General features: G+C 43.7%; 1 long non-coding RNA gene across 1 annotated transcript; it reads left to right on the top strand.

Moving 5' to 3' along the window:
* Positions 1-7119: 7119 nt before the first annotated feature.
* On the top strand, positions 7120-22151 carry LOC150012704 (uncharacterized). The gene is made up of 2 exons (XR_016510773.1): positions 7120-7276; positions 21942-22151. It is a non-coding gene; the product is annotated as an uncharacterized LOC150012704 (long non-coding RNA).
* Positions 22152-23399: the final 1248 nt, after the last annotated feature.

Below are 23399 nucleotides of genomic sequence, written 5' to 3'. Positions count from 1 at the left end.
TGAACAACACACTAAACCCCATGGACTGAACTGATATATATATAGAACTTTTCACCCCAAAGAAGCAAAATATACATTCTTTTCAAAGGCACAAGGGACATTTTCAAAGATAGACCACATAATAGGACACAAAACAAGCCTCAACAAATTCAAGAAAATTGAAATCATATCAAGCATCTTTTCAGACCACAATGCCTTGAAACTAAAAATCAACCTCAGGGAAAAAAAATCAAAGACTCCCAAACTCATGGAGAATGAATAACACGCTCTTAAATAATGAATGGGTTAACAATGACATCAAAGAGGAAATCAAGAAATTTCTAGAAACTAATGACAATGAACACACAACAGCCCAAAACCTATGGGACACAGCAAAAGCAGTCCTAAGAGGGAAGTTCATAGCAATACAGGCATATCTGAAAAGACTAGAAGAATCTCAAATAAAAAATCTAACCCTAAAGCTACAAGAACTAGAACAACAACAATAAACAAAGCCTAGGGCAAAAAGAAGAAAGGAAATCATCAAGATCAAAGCAGAATTAAATGACATAGAAACTAAACGAACAATCCAAAAAATCAACAAAAAACTAGGAGCTGGTTCTTTGAAAAAATAAACAAAATCGACAAGCCTCTAGCCAGGCTCATCAAGAACAAAAGAGAGAAGACCCAAATAAACAAAACCAGAAATGAAAGAGGAGAAATCACGACTGATACCTCAGAAATACAAACAATTATAAGAAATTACTACAAACAACTATATGGCAACAAATTTGACAACCTAGTAGTAATGGACAGATTTCTAGAAACATATAACCTTCCAAAACTGAATCAAGAAGAAGTAGAAAGTCTCAACAGACCAATAACAAAGAAGGAAATTGAAACAGTAATCAAAAATCTCCCTGCACACAAAAGCCCTGGACCGGATGGCTTCACAGGTGAAGTTTACAAAACATTTAGGGAAGAACTAACTCCTACCCTCCTCAAACTATTCCAAAAAATCCAAGAAGAGGGAAAAATCCCAAACTCTTTCAATGAAGCCAGGATTACACTAATCCCATAACCAGGTCAAGACACAGCAAAGAAAGAAAACTACAGGTCAATATCACTGATGAACATAGATGCTAAAATCCTCAATAAAATTTTGGCAAACCGGATCCAGCAATACATTAAAAAGATCATACACCATGATCAAGTGGGATTCATCCCAGGGATGCAAGGATGGTTTAATATTCGCAAATCAATAAATATAATACATCACCTAAACAAAATGAAGGACAAAAATCATATGATCATATCTATAGATGCAGAAAAAGCATTTGATAAAGTACAACACCCATTTATGATGAAAACACTCAGCAAAATGGGAATAGAGGGAGCATACCTTAACATAATTAAGGCTATATATGAGAAGCCTAAAGCCAACATCATACTCAATGGACAAAAACTGAAAGCATTCCCCCTGAAATCAGGAACTAGACAAGGCTGTCCACTCTCCCCACTTCTATTCAACATAGTGCTGGAAGTCCTAGCCACAGCAATCAGACAAGACAAAGAAATAAAAGGCATCCAAATTGGGAAAGAAGAAGTAAAACTATCACTATTTGCAGACGACATGATAGTATACCTAGAAAACCCTATGAACTCCACTAAAAGACTACTCAATATAATAAGTGAATTTGGCAAAATAGCAGGGTACAGAATAAATATACAGAAATCTAAGGCATTTCTGTACACCAACAATAAAATATCAGAGACAGAGGCAAAAAAGAAAATACCATTTACTATAGCAACAAGAAAAATAAAGTACCTAGCAATAAACTTAACCAAAGAGATAAAAGACCTGTACACTGAAAATTATGCAACATTGAAGAAAGAAATTAAGGAAGATACAAATAAATGGAAGCAAATACCATGTTCTCGGATGGGAAGAATCAACATCATCAAAATGGCCACACTACCCAAAGCAATGTACAGATTCAATGCAATCCCTATTAAAATACCAATGACATATTTCACTGACCTAGAACAAATCCTCCAAAAATTCATATGGAACCAAAAAGGACCCCAAATAGCAAAAGCAATCTTGAAACAGAAGAACACAGCAGGAGGAATCACGATACCAGACATCAAACAATACTATAAAGCCACTGTGATCAAAACAGTCTGGTACTGGCATAAGAACAGACATACAGATCAGTGGAACAGAATTGAAAGCCCAGAAATAAACCCAGGCCTCTATGGTCAACTAATCTTTGATAAAGGAGGAAGGAACATCAAATGGAGTGAGAAGAGCCTCTTTAACAAATGGTGCTGGGAGAACTGGACAGGGACGTGCAAAAAAATGAAACTAGACCACCAACTTACACCACACACGAGAATAAACTCAAGATGGATTAAAGACTTAAATGTAAGCCGTGACACCATAAAAGTCCTAGAGGAAAACATAGGCAGGAAAATTTCAGATATCCCACGTAACAATATCGTCACGGATACATCTCCTAAGGCAAGAGAAATAAAGGAAAAAATAAACAAATGGGACTACATCAAACTAAAAAGTTTCTGCTCAGCAAAAGAAAACATCAGCAAGATGAAAAGGAAACCAACCATATGGGAAAACATATTTGCCAATGATATCACAGACAGGGGACTGATCTCCAAAATATAGAAAGAGCTTATACGACTCAACATCAAGAAAACAAACAACCCAATTAAAAACTGGGCAAAGGACCTGAACAAACACTTCTCCGAAGAGGACATACAGAAGGTCCATAGGCACATGAAAAAATGCTCAACATCATTAGCCATCAGGGAGGTGCAAGTAAAAACCACAATGAGATACCACCTCACACCAGTCAGAATGGCCATCATCAACAAATCAACAAACAAGTGCTGGCGAGGATGCGGAGAAACGGGAACCCTACTGCACTGTTGGTGGGAATGCAGACTGGTGCAGCCACTATAGAAAACAGTGTGGAGTTACCTCAAAAAACTAAAAATGGAACTGCCTTTTGAACCAGCGATTCCACTGCTGGGATTATACCCGAAAAACCCTAAAACCCTAATTCAAAAGAACCTATGCACCCCTATGTTCATAGCAGCCCTGTTTACAATAGCCAAGTGCTGGGAACAGCCTAAGTGCCCATCTGTAGATGAGTGGATCAAAAAGCTGTGGTACATTTACACACTGGAATACTATGCAGCAGAGAGGAAGAAGGAACTCCTGCCATTTGCGACAACATGGATGGAACTAGAGAGAATTATGCTTAGTGAAATAAGCCAGGCAAAAAAAGCAAAATACCATATGATATCACCTAATACAGGAAAATAAAGAGCAACACAAACAAACGAACTAAATAGGCAAAGACTAGAACACTAGTCAGTAGGGGGGAGGGGGAGGGAAAGAAGAAGAATAAGTAAGGGAAGGGTCTAGTCAAGGAACGTGTATGAAGGACTCACGGACGTGGACAACGGGGAGGGATATGATTGTGGGAGAAGGGATGGGCTGGGTGGGGGGAGCAATGGGGGAAAAATGGGACAACTGTAATTGAATAACCAAAAAATAAAAATAAATGATACTCAGCCTTATTAATAACAGAAAAACTTTTAGATTGGCAAAAGTCAAACATTTTTGTAACAGTTAATGAGACTGGAGATAGAGACATTTTTACATTAATACATTAGATGAGTAAATTTTGTAATGCATTTGGAGACTAATTTGAAAAAAGCTATAAAATTACAAGGGCACATATCTTTGAACAATTTTACTCCTAGGAATTGATACTAAATATATGTGCTAAATGACACAGATCAAGGCTTTTAGTGCAGCATCATTTGTTATAACCAAGGATTTGAAACGCTAAGTGTTCGTCAGTAGAAAACATTCATACAATGAAATGCTATGTACCTCTGAAAAATGGAAAAGTATTCCACGTACTACTATGGAGGACTTTCCTATATATACCATTAAACAAAAGAGCCAGGTAGAGTACAGTACATACAATATCAATATCCTATTACTAGTGTAAAAACAGAGAGGGTGCAAGTGAGCCCCCCCAGTTCTATTTCTTTATATATACACACATTAGGAAACTCAGAGTACACAAGAAACTGATCACATTCCTATCCTTAACACATAAAGAGCTCCAAGAAATCAACCAGAAAGAATTTCTTACACAGAGGAATATAGACAAACTGAGCAGAGGAGGAGAGATGGAAGGCAGACTTTATAACGAATGCATTTTCAGGTTTTTTATTTCTGAGTCATGTGAATTATTGCACATTCAACAATTTGACGCGTTAAGCACTCAGCCTGTTTTGTCTCCCTTTCCGTTTAGCCCCCACATCCGATTTCACCGATAGCTGGCGGCCGGAGATCTGTGTAAGTTTGCCGTAAGACTGCATGTATAACTTCAGATATATTTCTTGTATGTATTTATTTCAATCTGTACTCTGTATTCTTTCAGAAATGCTTTCTAAATACCTTAGAAAAGTATACCGTCAGTCACCAGTGACTGATGCGGTCTGATCGGAAAGCACAGTGCCAGTCACCGGTGACAGACACGGCGCTTAATGTCTTAAACTTAATTTTTTAGAAGGTAAATTTATATTTTTAATTTAAATGACATTTTCTTTTACCTTTGGGTCTCCAAAAAATATTACTATTTTCCAACTACACAGATTGCCATTCATCTCCGGTTATTTTAGAATTATAGATAAAAAGGTAATACAAATATGTGGTTTTGTATTTACTAAGAGGTCAAGCCAACCGAGAACAGCCTTTTCAAACACTACAGAGTAGATTTCCCTACAATGTGATTTCGTTTTCTCTTTTTCTCTCTACCTCACTCATTATGGACTCAGCCAAAGCACTTTACCAGCTAGTGCCTTGGGACCCAGCGTTTGATCACATCCTGCAGAGCCTAGACAACTTCACCCATCATCGCTGTAAGACCAAAGGCCCGTTCAGCAGGCGAAAGGAGCTGGGCATCTCCGGTCACTACTTCCAGCTCCCAGCCCAGGCGCGGTTCACTGAGAACGCACAGGGACGCACAGACTCAGTGCGTGGACTCTGACAAACCGACCCTCTGCCGTGGACAAGGTGGGGGACAGCAGGCAGACGTCTGCCCGGTGGGAGAGTTTACGCCCTCTGCCTGCTGTCCCTTTGGCCTCAGCAGAGTTGCTCTGACCCAGACATTAGCAGCCCACCCGGTCCTTTCTGGGGGCCAGTGAGTGGCCAGCCAGTAAAAGATCAGAGCTACTCAGGAAACAGCAGGTGTGGGAACTCTGTGCTCATCTCAGCAATCTGACACTCCAACCCTGCAGGGCTGAGCAAAGCTACTCACCGGCCTGCCACACTCTGCCTGTGTCCCTGTCACTCAGACTTCTCCATCCTCACGTTCACCTTCAGGCCTCAGCACCCAGGTCAGGAGCCTTGCCGACCATACAGCCAACGTGACCACCTGGTCTCTCGGACCAGAGGCAAGTCCCTGCTGAAAATCCTACCTGCCCAGCTCGAGCTCTGACCTGTGCTGAGTCCTGATGGCCGTGAAGGACAGCCACATGTGAAGTTGGAGGGAGGAACAGTTGTGATAAGTCAAGTCACTTACATAAGGCATCGGTGCACACAGGAACCCCCTGCTCTGGTCACGACGACCACGCTGCTTCTTTCGCTCCCTAGGCCTGTTTCCGTGTCTTGGCTTCGGTCTGCGTGGGTTCTGCTGGAACCTGCAGGGTCTGCTGCCTTGTCCTTTAATGTAGGGACACCCCTGGCTTTGGAAGCCAGCCTGGCCCTGGGCTGCCCGCTAACCTCTCCAGGTACTCTGCTCCTACCCCATTGATGCCCCCCAGCTCAGCCTCCTGTTCCCTGGGCCCCTCTGAAAAATCTTGTGGTCCCATCACCGCCCCCAACACACAGACACAGGGAATAACTCCCAACTGTCCCTCTCCCCTCTTTCAGCAACACCTGGACAACCCACACGGACCTGGGCCTGGAGACGCTGCTGTCCTGGGTTCATGATGAGAACAACAGCGGACTGCAAGGCGCTCTCCGACGGCCCCCACTCAGCACAAGAAACACCGGACGGAACACACGCATCCGTGACGGCAACCGCCGGGCACGGAGCCTGAGGCCCGAACGCCCGCGCACCAGCCGCGACCGTGCGCCCGAGCCAGCACGCGAGGGACTCACCCGAGCCGGCACGCGAGGACACGCACCCGAGCCGGCACGCGAGGGACTCACCCGAGCCGGCACGCGAGGACACGCACCCGAGCCGGCACGCGAGGACACGCACCCATGCCGGCACGCGAGGGACTCACCCGAGCCGGCACGCGAGGACACGCACCCGAGCCGGCACGCGAGGGACTCACCCGAGCCGGCACGCGAGGACACGCACCCGGGCCGGCACGCGAGGGACTCACCCGAGCCGGCACACCAGGACACGGCACTGAGCCCGCACCGCCCTGGGGCCCCATGAAGACCGGTCTGCACCTGCGTCCCACGGCCGCGCCCCGCCCCCGTGTCGCCCTCATGGGAGCCCTCACACCGGGACCCCACGAAGACAGGGCAGGACACGCCCGGGAAAGACCGGAGCTGCGGTTCCGGGCCCAGGGCCGCCGCCCACACTCACTGCGCTGGCCGACGAGGGGCGGGCGCGGCCTGTCTTCCTCCACCGCCGCGGCTCCAGGGGGCGGGGTCCGGCCCCGGCGACGGGGGCGCAGGGAGCTGCGTCTCGCGACCCGCAGAGGCTGCTGCGCCGGAACACGCGCCGCGCGGCAGGTGAGCGCACGAGCGCCCGACGGCCCCGGCGCGTCACTGCCGGTCCCGGCCCCGACGGCTGCGACGGGGCGCCCCGCCCCGCCCCCCGCCGGCGCCCCCCCGGACGCTGAGAGAGGCTTCCGCGGGCGCTCGCTCGGCGTCCCGGGGCCGCGCTGACGGGCGTCTCTGAGGCGCAGGCAACGACGGGCCGCCTGTGCGTGAGCGCGGGGAAGTGGGGACGCGCCGTTTACTCAGCATGGGCGTCTTTCCTTTTGTGCTCGCTACAGTGTTTTACAAAGTTGTACCTCAGCCTCACCTGCACCATGAACTGATCCCCACAGGAGAGCCTTTGGGTGGGACTCGGTCACTCTCCTGAACGTCGTTGTCAAGGCGCTGCCGACACTGGGTCAGTCTGATGAGCCGCTCCCGGAACAGCTCAGGACAGTGGGAGCGACGAGTTCCTAGTGAGGAGGGCGCGCGTCAGTGCCCCTTGGGTCTCTGCTCCTTCAGCTTTCTCCTCAAGTATGTGGCATTTCTTCTGCGTGTTAAGTACAATTTGCTTCACAAGAAACCAACCCCTGTGGCTTGCAACCAAATACCCAAGTCTTAAATAGATTACCAAAAATTGTAAATGTGATGAATCACACTTGTGTACATATATTTTGTTATGGAGCATTAGCGAGCAAAGAGGACACGAGGCAATTTAGAAGTAAATTTATGGCGTTTATTTACCTGGCCAGGGACGGGTCTTCCCACTTTCAGAAGCAGAAAATGGGAGAGCCGCGCCGCCTTACAGACTATAAGGTTTTTTAAAGGCAACAGAACTATTCCTATGTCCTTGACGTAACTAGATAACAACAAAAGAAAAAACTACACAGGCGTGAGAAACTACATATATATATACTTTCTAATTTAGAAGGAACTTCAGCTGATAAATACTTGGCCGGACACTATTCTCATGTCCTTGGGGTAGCCAGATAACAGCTAGAGTCAGCTAGCAAAAGGGGGGCTCAAGGTTGCTAGGATATGTGAGTAAAAAATAACTTGCCACTGAGGTAAAACGCAAAAGATGGCAAAGAGTAAAAAATAACCTATTACATTCCCCACTGGTTTTTTGTGACTGATTCAAATCCTTGAATCCTGAGTATTTAATTTATTATACTGGCTATGGAGAACTAGTAGCTTTACTGCTTGAATTCTACGTTTGATATACTTTACTAGGCAGTTAATAATGTAAGGTCCTACTGTTAATGTAAAAAGGAGAAGGGCAAGTGGCCCAGTTAAGGCTGTTAAAAGAGTTGTTGCCCAAGGGGACATAGATAACAATCGTTCATACTAATTTTTATCTTTTTTCCTGGCCTCTTCCCTATCCTGCAGCCTCTTTCGAAGCTGGCTAAGGCTGTCTTTTATAACTCCAGAGTGGTTAGTATAAAAACAGCAGGTTTCTTCAAGAGCTAAGCATAATCCTCCCTGTTTAAGAAGCAAGTTTAGACCTCTTCTATTCTGTACACTACTTCTGCTAGAGAACTGAGTGAATTTTCTAATTTACTGATACTTTCTTCTAACGTCCCTAAATCCTGATCTATTTGAGTACTTAAATCCTTAAAGTTCTTGTCTCCAACTAGTAAGGCCGAGGTTCCTATGGCAGTAGATCCTGCTATTCTAAGGCTAATGAGCGCCGGGACCAGTACTGGAGCTCTCTTATACTAGTATAAACCTTCTAACCTTAGGTGCTCTCGACCTTGACTGCCAGAATAATAGTATACTTGGGGGAGGATATGAGCTAAAATACATAATTCAGGAAAACTGGGATCTAGTGCAGAGGAAGAAATACAGGGAGTTAATCCACTTGTACATGCAAAACAGGTACCTGAAGGAGCAACTAAGACAAATTCCGCTGTACCTCTGGGAGGTAGGGTAGTCATATGGGAGCAGGAGCTACTATACGGGGAAGTGGTGAGGGCAAAACTGGAGGAGAGAACACAAGCTCCCTGGCCTTCAAAAGACACTAAAGTTAGTTTAGGAGCATGGCCCTACCAGCAGTCTTGGGGTCTTTTGGCTAACTGGGATAGAGTTAAGTTCTGTATATTCTCATTTTGGTTACCAAAACTGCGGTTGGCACCTATGCCAACATAATATGGAGGCTCTGGGTTAAGGCACAGCCAGCAGTCTTTAGTCATGTTAGGCTGTGTCTTGTTTAGATATTGAAAGACAGTGCTCAGGGTCCTGAATATAGGCTGGGTCTCCGGCTCCTGGGTAGTAAGTGAGACTGGTCTGAGGGTGACCGCCCTACTGCTTCGGGGGCCTGGCTTCCTAGAAGGGGACGGTGAAGCTCTGGGCAGGGGCGGGGGTGCCTTGGGCTTCTCGGGTAACCCGAAACCTGCAAGGGGACTGACTGGGAAGCTAGGCTGGGAGATACGATGCTTCTGGATGGTAAGGAGAATTCCAGGATCCCAACCAACTGCGACAAGTCTTAGCCCCTAGGTTTTTCCACTTTCCCACTGTTTGTCCCAGGGTTCGAGAGGCCACATTGAGACAGGATTACAGGTGCGCAAGGTTTCACAGGTCATTGGACCTTTAGGCCGGCTCTGGGAGAGGGATGTATCAGAGCTGGCTTGCTGGCTTATAGTGACACAAGACCATTGGGGACAGTAAAACTCTATGGGTTTGTTACACGGTGGGGATTCTGATAGGGGGCACATATAATATTGAATAGATTGTAACTGTTTTTCTCCTGATAGGGTACCGTACCCAGGCCCGGTTAAAGCTTTATTAAAGGCCCCAGTACCTAACTGGGCACCTAACGGCCCTGGAGGGAGTCTGGGGGTCCACTCTTGCCCCCATTCTCTAGGGTAAAACTGATTACCGAGAAGGGCACAAAGGTCAAAAGTAAACACTGGGGCTCCAGGAGTGCTAACCTGGCTGACGATTTTTCCGTCTCCGGTTCGGGAGAGATGCCAGGTGTAATTAATTAAGCGGTGGGGTTTTTTTGCAACTATAGTTAGGAGGGGGAAGGGGGAGAGGAAGAGGAAGAGTCCCGCCGCAGCCGCACCCGCAGGGGGTGCTCTATTCGCTCAACTGTCCATTTCTCAAGGTCCTTGTCCGATAGTTCTGCCAGCTTGACCTGGGAGCGGTGGATCCGGTACCTTTCCCGGCGACTTTAACTGCAGTGGGGGTACTGAAGATCACCTGGTGTGGTCCAGTCCACCTTGGTCCGAGCTTGTCCGGATTCCACTTCTTTAGCTACACAAGGTCTCCCGGTTCCGCCAGTGGTTGTCTGGAGTTGTTGTCACTTGGAGCGGACCGGCACTCTCGGATATAGGCGTGCAGTCCTTGGGTGTTTGCTGAAAAAGCCTGTAGGGCCTTAAGAAGTTCTTGGTTAGTTATAACAGCTGTAAAATCGGCCCTGAGCTTGGGGAGCAAGGGCGGTGGCCATCTGAACAAAATTTCAAAAGGACTATACTTCTGAAAATAAGGAGTACAGCGGGCTCTTAACAGGGCAAAGGGAAGGAGGCTTAGCCAATCATCGCCAGTTTCTAGCTTTAATTTAGTCAAAGTCTCTTTTAGAGTTCTATTCATTCTTTCTACCTGACCTGAACTCTGGGGTCTATATGTGCAGTGGAGTTTCCACTTGATGCCTAAAACTTTGCTTAATTGTTGGGTTATTTGGCTAATGAAAACCGGGCCATTGTCGGACCCCATAGCTAGGGGGAGGCCAAATCGAGGAATGATATCTTGTAATAACTTTTTAGCTACTACTAGGGCCGTCTCTGACCTAGTGGGGAAAGCCTCAACCCAGCCCGAGAAGGTATCTACAAACACTAGAAGGTATTTGAAACCACTTCGAGCCGCGGGCATTTCTGTGAAGTCAACTTCCTATAGTTCTCCAGGAGTGAGTCTACACTTACAGTGATGAGGTGCTAATGGGTCCTTGGAGACTGGAGCTGGGTTGACAGCAGCACACTGGGGGCACCGGCGACTAACACTCTTTGCCTCTTGGTATAGGCCCGGGATATAATAGACTGTCTGCAGGAGTTCTGCTAATCTTGTTCCCCCTAAGTGTGTGCTTTGATGTACTTGCCTGATGAGCTCCCTCCCTAAAGCCTCTGGAACTAAGAGGCGGCGGTCCTTGAGGCACTTCTATCCGTCCTGGGTCTCCGGGGCTTTTAGTCTGATAGCCAGTGCCTGATCTTTCTCTGAGTATACAGGAGGCTCTTGGAGAACTGGAGGCGGGATAAGCGGCAAAAGAGTGAGCTGGCTGCAGGGCAACCTTCCGGGCCTCCTGATCAGCGAAGGCTTTTCCCCGGGCCTCTGGCGTCCGGATAACCTGGTGCCCTTTACAGTGAATTACAGCAACCTGCTTTGGGAGCCAGATAGCAGCAAGGAGGTTCAGGATTTCCTGAGCATTTTTTATATGCTTTCCTTCTGATGTTAAGAGTCCCCTTTCCTGATAGATGCTACCATGAACATGTACAGTAGCGAAAGCATACTGGCTATCTGTATAGATGTTTACCTACTTCCCCTTTGACCAGCGCAGCGCTTGTGTCAAGGCTATCAGTTCCGCCTTCTGGGTAGATGCCCCAGGTCCTAAAGCCTGCGCCCAGATGACAGTATCTATGGTTACAACAGCTGCTCCTGTATACCGGATCCCTTCCTTGACAAAGCTGCTGCCATCGGTGTACAGGATGGCATCAGGATCTGTCAGGGGAATATCTGTTAGGTCTTCCCGGTAATTGGTGAGGGCAGTGAGCACATCAAGACAGTCATGAAGTGGCTGGCTGGGATCATCATCCGGGAGGAGAGTAGCTGGATTGAGGGCTGCAGACTGGAAAAACTTGACACGGTCTGGATCTAGAAGTAAAGCTTGATACTGTACAATACGAGCATTGGAGAGCCATCTATCAGGGGGGCTTTTTAGCAGAGTCTTTACTGCATGGGCAGTGATAACTTGTAGTTCTTGCCCGAAAGTTAACTTCGTGGCTTCCTTCACTAGTTGTGCAGTAGCCGCTATAGCTCGCAAGCAGTTTGGCCATCCCGCAGCAATGGGGTCTAATCAGTTTGATAGATATGCTACGGGCCTCCTCCAGGGACTTAGTTGTTGTGTGAGCACCCCCTTGGCGATTCCTTTGTTTTCTGCTGCATAAAGTTGAAAGGGCCTGTCAAGTTTGGGTAGGGCTAAGGCGGGGGCAGTTGCTAAAGCCTCCTTAAGCGCCTGGAACGCCTCCTCCTCTGTTTCAGTCCATTTTAGAGAAGATCTCGACCCAGGAGAGGAAACGGGCAGTCAGGCATGACTAAAACGGAGTGCATGACTGTGCGGCCACCGAGGTCTGTGATTCTGGCCTCAGTCCAGGAGTACGACTTAGACTTGCCTGTATAAGAGCCCCTTGTATAAGAGTCTTTTTCTGGCTGATTGGCCCCCAGGCTTCCTGAAGAACTGAGAAAGTCCCGCCTGTGTCCACTAAGAAGTTGATAGGTTGGCCCCCTACTTTGAGACAGACCCTGGGCCCTTTGGGCGCATAAAGTAGAGAGCCCCGGCCCCATCATTCCTGAGCTTCCTGTGCCAAGACTGGCTGACTGGGCATATGAGCCTCGCGCCTGGGGCACTCATGTTTCCAATGTCCTTCCTGTTTGCAGTAAGCGTACTGGTTTCTGCCAAGGGGGGAGTGTCTTTTCCTGTCCTATATGCCTTGGTCCTTTAAACAGTCGTTTGTCCCTCCGTGGGGGATCTCCTGTCATAGTTAGGAGAACACGAGCCATTTTCTTATTCAAGTCCCTAGGATCCTCTTGGTTGTTAAAGACACACTGGGCAATCTCTACCAACTCGGCCAGGGGCTTTCCCTCAAAGCCTTCTAATTTCTGCAACTTCTTCCTAATATTAGGGGCCAACTGGGATGCAAAAGCTATATTTAGAGCCCTCCAAGAAACGCGGCTGGCAACTCATCAGAGCCCTGACTTACCTCTGTGACCTTAGACGGATTAGTCAGCCGGAAAGCCGCAGCGCGGAGGGCGCAGAGGAGAATCTGGCGATATTGATTTAATGCCCCCTTACCTCATTCACTGGGTCCCGAGTTGGGCACGTTAAGGGGAAGACGTGCTCTAGTCTCACCGGGTCCTCAGACGGTTGCCCGTCCGGCCCAAGGACGAGCTTCCGCCCTTCCCCTCTTACGCGCTCTCGCTCCTCCGAAGTGAAGAGGGTCTGAAGCAACTGCTGACAGTCATCCCAGGTTGTCTGGTGAGTAAAGGAAACAGACTCTAAAAGGGAGATAAGTCCAGTGGGATTCTGTGAAAAAGACGGGTTCTGATTCTTCCAGTTATATAAGTCACTGGTAGAGAAAGGGACATACACCATAAAGGGCCGACCTGAGGGCTCAGCGGTCGCAGCGGTAGAAGGGGAGCTGGCCCTATTGTCGAGTCAGGGGGAGTGCAATCCCGGCCTGAACGGGTGTGGGAAGGACTAAAAGGAGGATTGCGGCCTGCCGCATCCCCCTCATCAGTAGGCTCCGAGACTGGTTGTATGTAGGGAGGGGGTCTCACAGGAAGGGGACTTTCCTGTGAGGCCGGGAGGACCAGAGGGGGACCCTTAGAAGGGCTACCCTTCGGTTTAGATGTAAGCAAAATAGTTGCATTTCTCTTCTGACATTTTTGTAACCATTTGGGTTGTTCTTCCAAAATTTCAATCCAAATTTGAATATAAGGAATTTGGTAGGGGTGGCTAGGCTTCCCGGCACAGACCTGGCAGACCCCGTAGGCCGTCTGAAGGTCAAAAGACTCCTCAGATGGCCAGGAGGCCTCTGAGAATGTAGGCCATTCCAATTCATAAAATTCACAACGAGTCCGTAGTCGTCTGGGGGACACCGTCCCCCTAAAGAGGCTATAAGCCCTTCATTTAAAATCAGGAAAATTCTCGAGAAAACATTCTAAAGGAGAACAAGATGAACACGAAGAGGACTGACCTATTTCAGCAAAAAACAGACCAAGACCGAGACAGACAGCAAACAGAACAGCAAACAGAACAGTAACCAGAAAACCTGAGGTTCGAACCCACCGTCGTGCGGTTCGACCTAGTCCGGGGAGTAAGACTGCGTCCAGTCCTCCGCCAGACCCCCTGGGTGCACCAATTCCAGACCTGTCCAAATACACCTTTCCCTCGGTGTATTTGGCAATACCTGAATGCCAAACAGCCAATCAAGGATACAGTAGTGGTACGGCTCGGACTGCAGAGTCGGGGCCGAGAAAAATTTCTCGGAGATCTCCCCCTTACTCTCGTCCAGTGGCCGTCCAGCCTCGACCTCCTTTCCCAACAAACGTTGGGGATCTCGCTGGGGCCTCCAAATGTTATGGAGCATTAGCGAGCAAAGAGGACACGAGGCAATTTAGAAGTAAATTTATGGCGTTTATTTACCTGGCCAGGGACGGGTCTTCCCACTTTCAGAAGCAGAAAATGGGAGAGCCGCGCCGCCTTACAGACTATAAGGTTTTTTAAAGGCAACAGAACTATTCCTATGTCCTTGACGTAACTAGATAACAACAAAAGAAAAAACTACACAGGCGTGAGAAACTACATATATATATACTTTCTAATTTAGAAGGAACTTCAGCTGATAAATACTTGGCCGGACACTATTCTCATGTCCTTGGGGTAGCCAGATAACAGCTAGAGTCAGCTAGCAAAAGGGGGGCTCAAGGTTGCTAGGATATGTGAGTAAAAAATAACTTGCCACTGAGGTAAAACGCAAAAGATGGCAAAGAGTAAAAAATAACCTATTACAATTTGAGAATCTTAAAAACTATAAACAGCATTAACTGATACATTCAGATGAAGGCATCTCACGACTAAACTTGGTCCCAGGATTATAATAAGGCTCCGGGTAAGAAAATGGCATGTTAGTAGGTAAATAATTAAACTTAGGTTGTTTTAGTGGAGGCAAAATGTTGATTATAATTAAGAACTATTTCTAACATTTAGAAGTAAGTACAAAGATTACTCCTTTGATCATATTGTATATAAGAAAGAAATAGTAGAAATGTGGGAGTTTTGCATATTAGAATCTCTTAAAGGCCATTTTTAAACCATACCATCCTGCCCTATCGGAAGGGAATCATTACAATCAGAAACCCCTGTTAATGATAATGTAATTGTATCTCTAAAGTATACTGTGGTGCAAAAGGAGGTAACTGCCCTAGAGGGAAGCATTCTAATAATAATAATAATAATAACTAGTCTTGTTTTAAAATGTAAACATAAAGCACTCTGACAGATGATGAATGCAGCAGGTTTATTTCTGATGAAGAACTTCTACTAGCAGCCAACATGGAATAACCAACTCCTACAAAAAAGCTACTGAAAGTCAAACAAAATGGATGAAGTAATTGCTTCCATTGGTTGGATGCAGACAAGACAGGCTAGTTATAACTGAGGGAGGAGAAACAGGGAAGGAGAGCCCCAAGGTTCCCCCTGACCGACTGAAGGATTCCAGCCCGCATCTTATGCTGAGGTCGCCCTTAGTTGAGCCATAGTTGAGATCCAGGGCAGGCCAAGGTGACGTGGGTACGCAGGGCACAATCTGAGAGAGGAGAGAGCTGTCCAAATGGCTGCAGATACCTGCAGAGGATTTTCCTCAAGTCTCCAGTATAGCGCATGAGTGAGTATGGAAAGGAAACTACCTGTGGCCCAAAGAAAGAACCCCCTAAAAGGAGCATAAAATTTTTTGACTCATAGACACTCACGTGTGTTCCCACCAGAAAGAGTGGAAGACCACGTAAATCATAGGGCTGAGTGCTAAGGTGTGCACTCAGTAGCAGGGATAAAAATATAGCCCTAGAGTTAAGGTTTCTGTAGTCTGGCTCATCAAAGCTTAAAAGCAAGCCTCAGGAAGGTGAAACTGTTTCCAAGTTACCGCATCCTTGAGCAACAATCAAGAATACTTACAGGAATACAAAAACAGATGGCAAATAAGAAGGTGAAATTCAGTGTCTCATGTCTAACTAAATATTAGCAGACCTACAAAAAAGCAGGAAAATGCAACCCAAAATGGGGACAAGATTCGATCAGTATATGCATCTCGAAATGATACAAAGATAGAATTCCTATCAATGGACATTGAAGCAGTTATTATAAAACAACTGTTGTATACATTAGTTCTTATTAAATTAAAGCATCTATATAATGATAAAACATTATGACAACCTTTATGTTCAAGCATGTAGGGAAAAGACTGAGAATGTTAAATTAAAATCAAACTGCTGCAGATGAAAAATATGATGCTAGAGCTGTAAAATAATCAAATGGAATTAACAGATTTGACGCTGCAGAACAAAGAATTAGTGACTTTTGAAACATCAACTGTAAGAAAACCAGAAAAATATTAGGAGACATCAATGAGCTATTGAAAATTTTTATTCTTATTTTTTGAGTGCCCAAGTGAAGAGAGGAGAAGAGGACTTCTAATTTGAAGAATTAATAGGTGAGAAATTTCCAAATGTGATGAAAACTATAAACTGGCATATCCAAGAAGCTCAATGAAATTCAAGCAAAAGAAACAAATTTATGCTGAGACATATATTAGTGAAAATGTCTGAAATCAGTGATTTAAAACTTTAAAAGCAACAAGTAAAAAACCTTAAGTACAGAACAGAAATGAAATGACAACAGACTTCTCATCAGAAAAAATATATGCAAGCCAGAAGACAGTAAGGCATCATCTTTATTTTTGAAAGATACTTTAAAGTATGTGTAAAGGTAGAAGAGCCACTAACCTAGAAATCTATACCAAGTGAAAATATTTTTCAAAAACAAAGGCAAAATAATGAGTTTGGCAGATATATGAAAGATAAAAGAATTCATCATCAACAGGCCTATACTATCAGAAATGTTGAAGGAGGTCCTTCATACAAAGGGAAATGATACAAGATGTAAATATGGACAAAGGAATAGAAAGCACTGGGAGTGGTGCATATGTTGATAAATTATAAGTTTTTCTTACCTTTAAGTTTATTTCTATATAAATGACTGCATCCACCAAAGTAATGATATATTGTTGATTTTATAGCACAAAGGCCAGAGATGTGGGAGGAGGAGGAGGGAGTACATTGTTGTAGCTCTCTTATGGTTTCTGTGAGGTGGTATAATATGACTTGAAGGTAGACTGTGATAAGCTATAGATAGGCATTATATATTCAAAACCCTCCACGGGAAAAGAATAAAGCCAATGGATAACAAATGACATAAATGGAATCATTAAGAATAGTTAATTGAAAAGAAAGCATAAAAATATACAAGGATCAAAGAACAGATGAGATGAATAGGAAACAAAAAATATGAATCTAAACAAATCGTGTTAACCGCATTAAACATTATAAACAACTGAATTAAAATTTAGAAATCGTTGGATTGGTGACAAAAGCAAGATGGAAAAATATACTGTCTTCAAGGAACAGGTTAAAATGAAAAGGATGGAAAAGGTATACCAGGGGAACACTAATCAAAAGAAAAATGAAGTGACTATAGTAATATTGGAAACAGCACATTACTCAATAAAGAATATTATGAGAGAAAAAGGGGGTGATTTCCTGATGTTAGGACGTCAGTTCATCAGAAAGACAAAACAACCCTAAATGTTGATGCACCTAAAATCAGAGCTTTGAAATACAGAAAGCAAAAGTTCTTATATTCCTTGCTTAAATAGACATCCGTAACTAAAGCTGTAAAGTTCAACACACATCTCTTATCTCAATAATTAATAGAACAAGCAGACAAATAAAAACTAGTAAAAATTTAAAAGACCAACAATACTATACTTCAACTTGAACTACTGGATATGTATAGAATACTCCCTGCAGCTGCAGTCAAATAAATGTTTTTTAGAAGTGCACATCAAACATTACTACGATACAGCATGTTGGGACATAAAACAAGTTCACACGAATTTAAATAGATTCACATTATACAACATATATTCTTTTGTCACAATGGAATAAATTAGAAGTCAATATAAGAAAAATATATGGAACGTTGCAAATTGCCTGAAAATGGCACACTTCCAAATAACCTGTGGTTAAGAGAAGAAAACCAAAAGAATATTTAAACTGAACAAAAATGAAAATACTTTTCAAATTGCAGGATGTAACTAAAGCAATATATAGGAAAATTTACACTCTGAGTACCTATATTAGAAAAATTTTAAATCAATATTTCAACCTTCAGCTGAAATTAGGAAAAAAAGAAAATTTGAACAGTGACCCCAATAAAGGCTGACAATGTTTCTTTTCTTTTATTCATGTGCTTGTAAAGCTAGGAACTTTTAGCTGGCAGATACTGAGTTTGAGTATGGTCCTTCCCAATGTGGAAAAGTACAAGAATTGAAAGTGAGTTGTGGCAAAAAATAAATCAAATTAAACTCAAAGTAAGCAAAAGAAGGGGGGTATTGAAAGCAAGAGTGGAAATTAGGGAAATAGTAAACTGAAAAAGATTAGAGAAAATTAATGAAACCAAAGATGATATTTTGGAAGGAATAATATTGATAATCGTCCAGCCCAGAGGTTGGCAAACACATCCTGTGGGTCATATCTGGCTCATACTCTGATTTTGTACAGCTTGTGAGCTAAGAATAGTGTGTGTCATTTTTAAGGGTTATTTTAAAAGGATGGTTGGAGATAAATGAAGAGAAAGAAAGGGGCGAGGAAGAGGAGGAGAGATGACAAAGACCGCATTGAGCCAAAATGCTTAAAATATTCAAAAATTAGAAAAAGTTTGCCACCCTTTGCTCAAGCCAGGCTAATCATGAAAAAAGGACAAATTATTAATATCAATATTAACACCAGGAATGAAAAGGGGGTATCATTACAGGTCCAATAAATTCTAAAAGAATCAGAAGAAAATACTAGAAACAATGATAATCATATATTCATCAACTTGGATAAAATGCACAAATGTCTTGAAAGTCACTTATGGGCTGAATTGTGGGCCCCTAGAATTTGTGTGTTAAAACCCTAACCCTCAGCACCTCGGATTGTGAGTGTAATGTGGGTGGAGACAACGAGGTAGTCTGTCAGGGTGTGCCCTAATCCAATCTGCCTTAAGTCCTAACAAGAAGAGAGGATTAGGACACAGATACACAAGGGTCAAACCTGCACAACAGGATTATTTTCCTCAACTTCTATGCAAAGAGGCAGCAGTAGGGTGGCCAACTGCGAGAGGGGCCTCCAAAGAAACCAACCCTGTTAGCATCTTTATCTTAGACTTCTAGTCTCCAGAATCAGAGAAAATTTTCTGTTGTTGAAGGCAAATGGTCTGTGGTATTTTGTTAGGGTTGCTCTAGCAAACTAATATACAGACAGAAACTATCCTAGGAATAATAAATACTTTGAATGGTACCTATACTTATTAAAGAAAATGAATCTGTAAGTTAAATCCATCCCAGAGAGAAAACTCCAGGCTGAGATGGCTTTTCTGCTGAGTTTCTAACAAAGGTGTTCTGGGAAATTGAAAAGGAGGGAATTCTTCCATATTCATCCTATGAAGCCAGCATTACCTTCATATTAAACCCAAGGTAATAGTCCAATAAAAACCAGTAGTTTTTATGAACACATGCAAATTTTTTAACAAAATTATAGCGAGTTAAATCCTGCCATATATAAGAATAAAATATAGGTGCACCTCAGCATAGGGGCATCTAAATATACATAACCAAAGATTAACAGACCTAAAGGGAAGAATAGTCAGCAACACAATAATAGTAGGGGATTTTAATACCGGTACTTAGAACAATGGATAGATCATCCAAACACAAAATCAATCAGGAAACATCAGCCTCAAATGACACAGTAGAGTATTGGGGTTTAAGAGCTATGTACAACCCCATCCTCCAAAGAGCAGGATACACAATTCCTCTCAAATGCACCTGGAACATTCACCAGGATAGGTCATATGTTAAGCCCCAAAACAAGTCTTAAAAATTTAAGAAAATTGAAATCATATAAAGCATCATTCATAATACAATGTTATGAAACTAGAAATCAATGACAAAAAGACAAATATTCATAAATATGTTGAGATTAAGGAACATTGTACTGTACAGCCAATGTGTGAAAAAAGAAATCAAAGGAGAAATAAAAAATTTCTTGACACAAAGGAAGATAGAAATACAACACACAAAAACTTATGGGATGCAGACAGAACAGTCTGAGAGGGAACTGCCTAGCGATAAATGCCTGCCTCAAGAAACAGGAAAAATCTCAACCTAACTTTGTAAGGAACTAGAAAAAAAGAAAAACAAGTGAAGCTCAACAGTAGAGGGAAGAAAACAATGAAGATCTGAGCAGAAAAAATGAAATAGATACAAAAAAAGAAAAAAAAAACAATAGAAAGGATCAATGAATCTAAGAGTTGGTTCTTGGAAAAGATAACCAAAATTGATTAATTTTTCACTAGATTCACCAAGAAAAGAGAGAGGTTTCAAATAAAATTAGAAATGAAAGATGAGACATTACAACTGATACTACAGAAATACAAAGGATCATATGAACAATTCATACACCAACATTTTGGACAACCTAGAAGAAGTGAGTAAATTCTTACAAGCTTACAGCTTTCTAAGACGGAATCATGGAGATATAGAAAATCTGAAAAGACCAACTATTAGTAAGAAAATTGAACAGTTATCAAAAACCCTCCAACAAAGTAAAGTTTGGAGCAAGAGAGCTTCACAGGTGAATTCCACCAAACATTTAAAGAATTCATACCTATCCTTGTCAAACTCTTCCGAGAAAATACAAGAGAAAGGAAGACTTCCAAACTCATTTTCCGAGGCAACATTACCCTGATACCAAAACCGGACAAGGACACCACAAGAAAAGAAAATGACAGGCCAATATCCCCAATGAATACAAAAGTGCTCAAAAAATATTAGCAGACTCGATTCAACAGTACATGAAAGGATCACACATCATGATGGGGTGGGGTTTATGCCATAACAGACAGACATGCTTCCAGATACTGAATATGACCTTGGCGTGTAAAATAGGGAAGAACTGTAGGCGTGGAGGAGATGTCACTGAGTCTTGCAGCCAGAATAATGAGGAAAGGGAGCACATGAGAAGTTTACAGTCTCCAAATCCGATGACTGGCAAAGAAGAGGAAGGGGTCGGTAAGGGGCCAGTTAGGGCAGAACAGTTAGCCACAGGGGCAGCCGTGGGCCGTCAACAAGAAATGAAGCACCAGGAGGAGAATTGGAGCTTGGGTTAAACGGGATCATTTACAGAGAGGCAAGGTTTGCAGTTCTAAATGATGAAAAGTCCAGAGACAACCAGCTGGCAGGTGGACTGGAGTTTGAAACAGAGGTTGGAGCTAGAGAGGGATTCTGCAGTCCTCTGGATTTTGGTGATGGTTGAGGATGCTGAATGATTCAGGCAAGGTATGTAAAGGAAAGAAATCTTTCTAGAAAATAGTGAGAAGGGCCAGAGAGGTTGTTGCAAAAAGGAGGAACGACTCATTGGGTAAAGAACCCATGGGCTATTCAGTTTTTAGGAATCCAATTGCCCGCCGCCAGAGGCATAACTCTCAATACCAGAGTTTAGCGAAAAGAAAAAGAATTGTTTATATAATAGTTATATAGATTTAGATTATTTGCGGATTTCTACTGTTAAGTCTTGTTTTCTTTAAACACCCACAATTCTTTAGAACACCCACAAACACGTAGTTCTGCCTCCCCTTACCAAACCAGGCTAGTTTTAGAAAAGTCAGAGATACAGTCTTTCCACTTTCCAGACACGGTTCAGCTTTACCGGCAGCTCCCAATCATTCGATCCCGATTGGAGAGCTTTTTCCTGTCTTGTGGTGCCCTCCAGCTTTTAATGCAGAACCACGTGGGGTTCCCAGTCTCCTTGTAAACCGCATGAAGTTCTCCCTTTCCTTTCAAAGCCGCATAGAGATCTCTCTTTCCTAAAATGTCTGCCGCTTTTTAAAAAATCCCTGACTGCGTCCTGTGATGCAGTGGGCATCATAACCAGTTATGACCATTCACAGACTCTTACGCAAGCTCTGTGTGCTCTTTCTGGACCATCCCATGGTCCAAAACCCCTCCCATCTTTTGGGGGCCTTGGAAGAACGAAAGTCATTTGCGTAACAAAGACACTAGCCCCTAGCCACAGGCATGTGAAGGCAACTTAAAAGCTGTTTCCTTTCCCGCAGGCTCTGGGGATTTTTGGAGACCCGAATTCTGTAGCAGAATGACCCAGAGAGGAGGAAGCAGGGGAAGACCACATCCCACTGTCTCAATCACCTTCCCTGATCCATAGCGATCCTATCTGAGCATTACTCCATTCCCTGGAGCCATGAACATGGTTTCCCTCCTAACTGGAAGTGGATGCTCATGAGTTTTATTAAAGGAAGCAGCCCTGTTGAGTTCTGTTTTCCTACAAAATCCCAAGGGGGTCATTATGATGTCAAAAGTTCAGGGCAAGTTCCACAGCACATGGTCAATTGTTACCATTCCTCTCTGTTCTTCTCTACAGTGTAAAGAAACAGCACAATCATACAAACTATATATAAAAGCCCCCCAGTTGTAACACTATAGGATAGGGACCTAATATTCAATTTCACCATTATCTGATCTCTGACACACTGATTAATTTTGGGGTCCCCAGAGGCCATCTTGTCTCTTGCCACTCCCTACAGTGGCCGCTGGCTCTGAGTCAGGGACGGAGTTTTCCTCCTGGTGCTAGTCCAGTCCAGCTCTGTCTGTTTACTGGCAGAAACCGCCCACTCCCCCCAGCACACATCTGCAGATACCGCCCAAATGGACAGCTGACAAAGACCTAGGGGGTATGGACGTTTTCAACCAGGGTATCAAAAGTCAGAACACATTCTAATGTAGTCTCTCCAAAATGTTTTAACTTAGTCTATTAAGCAATGTTACCCATGAAAAATAAATATCTAATTTTACTCCAAAAGTCTGTAGAAGATATATCATTTATTTTAAAAAGAGTCTTCTACAAGAAGGTTTGATCATGTGAGTTACAGTGACTCATGATTAAAAGCTCTACGTAAAAACTAGAAAAATCTCTTTTATTGTTTAGTAAGTACTGAATTTTTCAGTAAGTCTCGTCTTTTCTCCTGGAACAGGTAGTTATTTATACAGGTGCAGACATGATTCAATCAATACATTGAATAATAATTGTTCCTCAGATCTCTTTACGGCCCAAACTCAACATCGCCAGTTTCAGGAATTGAAGAAACCCGTTAGAATCGCTTGCATTGGACTCTTTGCTCTCTGAACACTAGATGGCACTATACGACTGTTAGTTCAAAGACAAGTAAACAACAGCAGTGGGTTGTTTGAAGAAATGCAGCCAAAGGCATACCCTTAGAAGAAAAAGGGAAAAGAATAGATGTGGTTTGGGAAGGTATTGAAAATACGAAGGGAGTAAATGAAAGCATTTTCCGTGACAGTTACACAGAAACAAGAAGATGATCTTTATAAAATCATCTTTTTCATCCATTTCTTCCAAATCAGGGCACAAGGAAGGAGTGTTATAGATGCTTGATAGGTCCAATCCCCAAATGTCTATAGCAACCTGACCACAATTGAATCAAAATATCTCAAGCAGTAAGGGTCCCACCATCATCATTAGATACTTTCTGGAAATA

The sequence above is a fragment of the Furipterus horrens genome, unplaced genomic scaffold (assembly GCF_987537825.1).
Source record: "Furipterus horrens unplaced genomic scaffold, mFurHor1.1.pri manual_scaffold_4, whole genome shotgun sequence".
In the NCBI taxonomy this organism is placed as follows: Eukaryota; Metazoa; Chordata; class Mammalia; order Chiroptera; family Furipteridae; genus Furipterus; species Furipterus horrens.
This window is presented reverse-complemented; position numbering and strand designations above follow the sequence as displayed.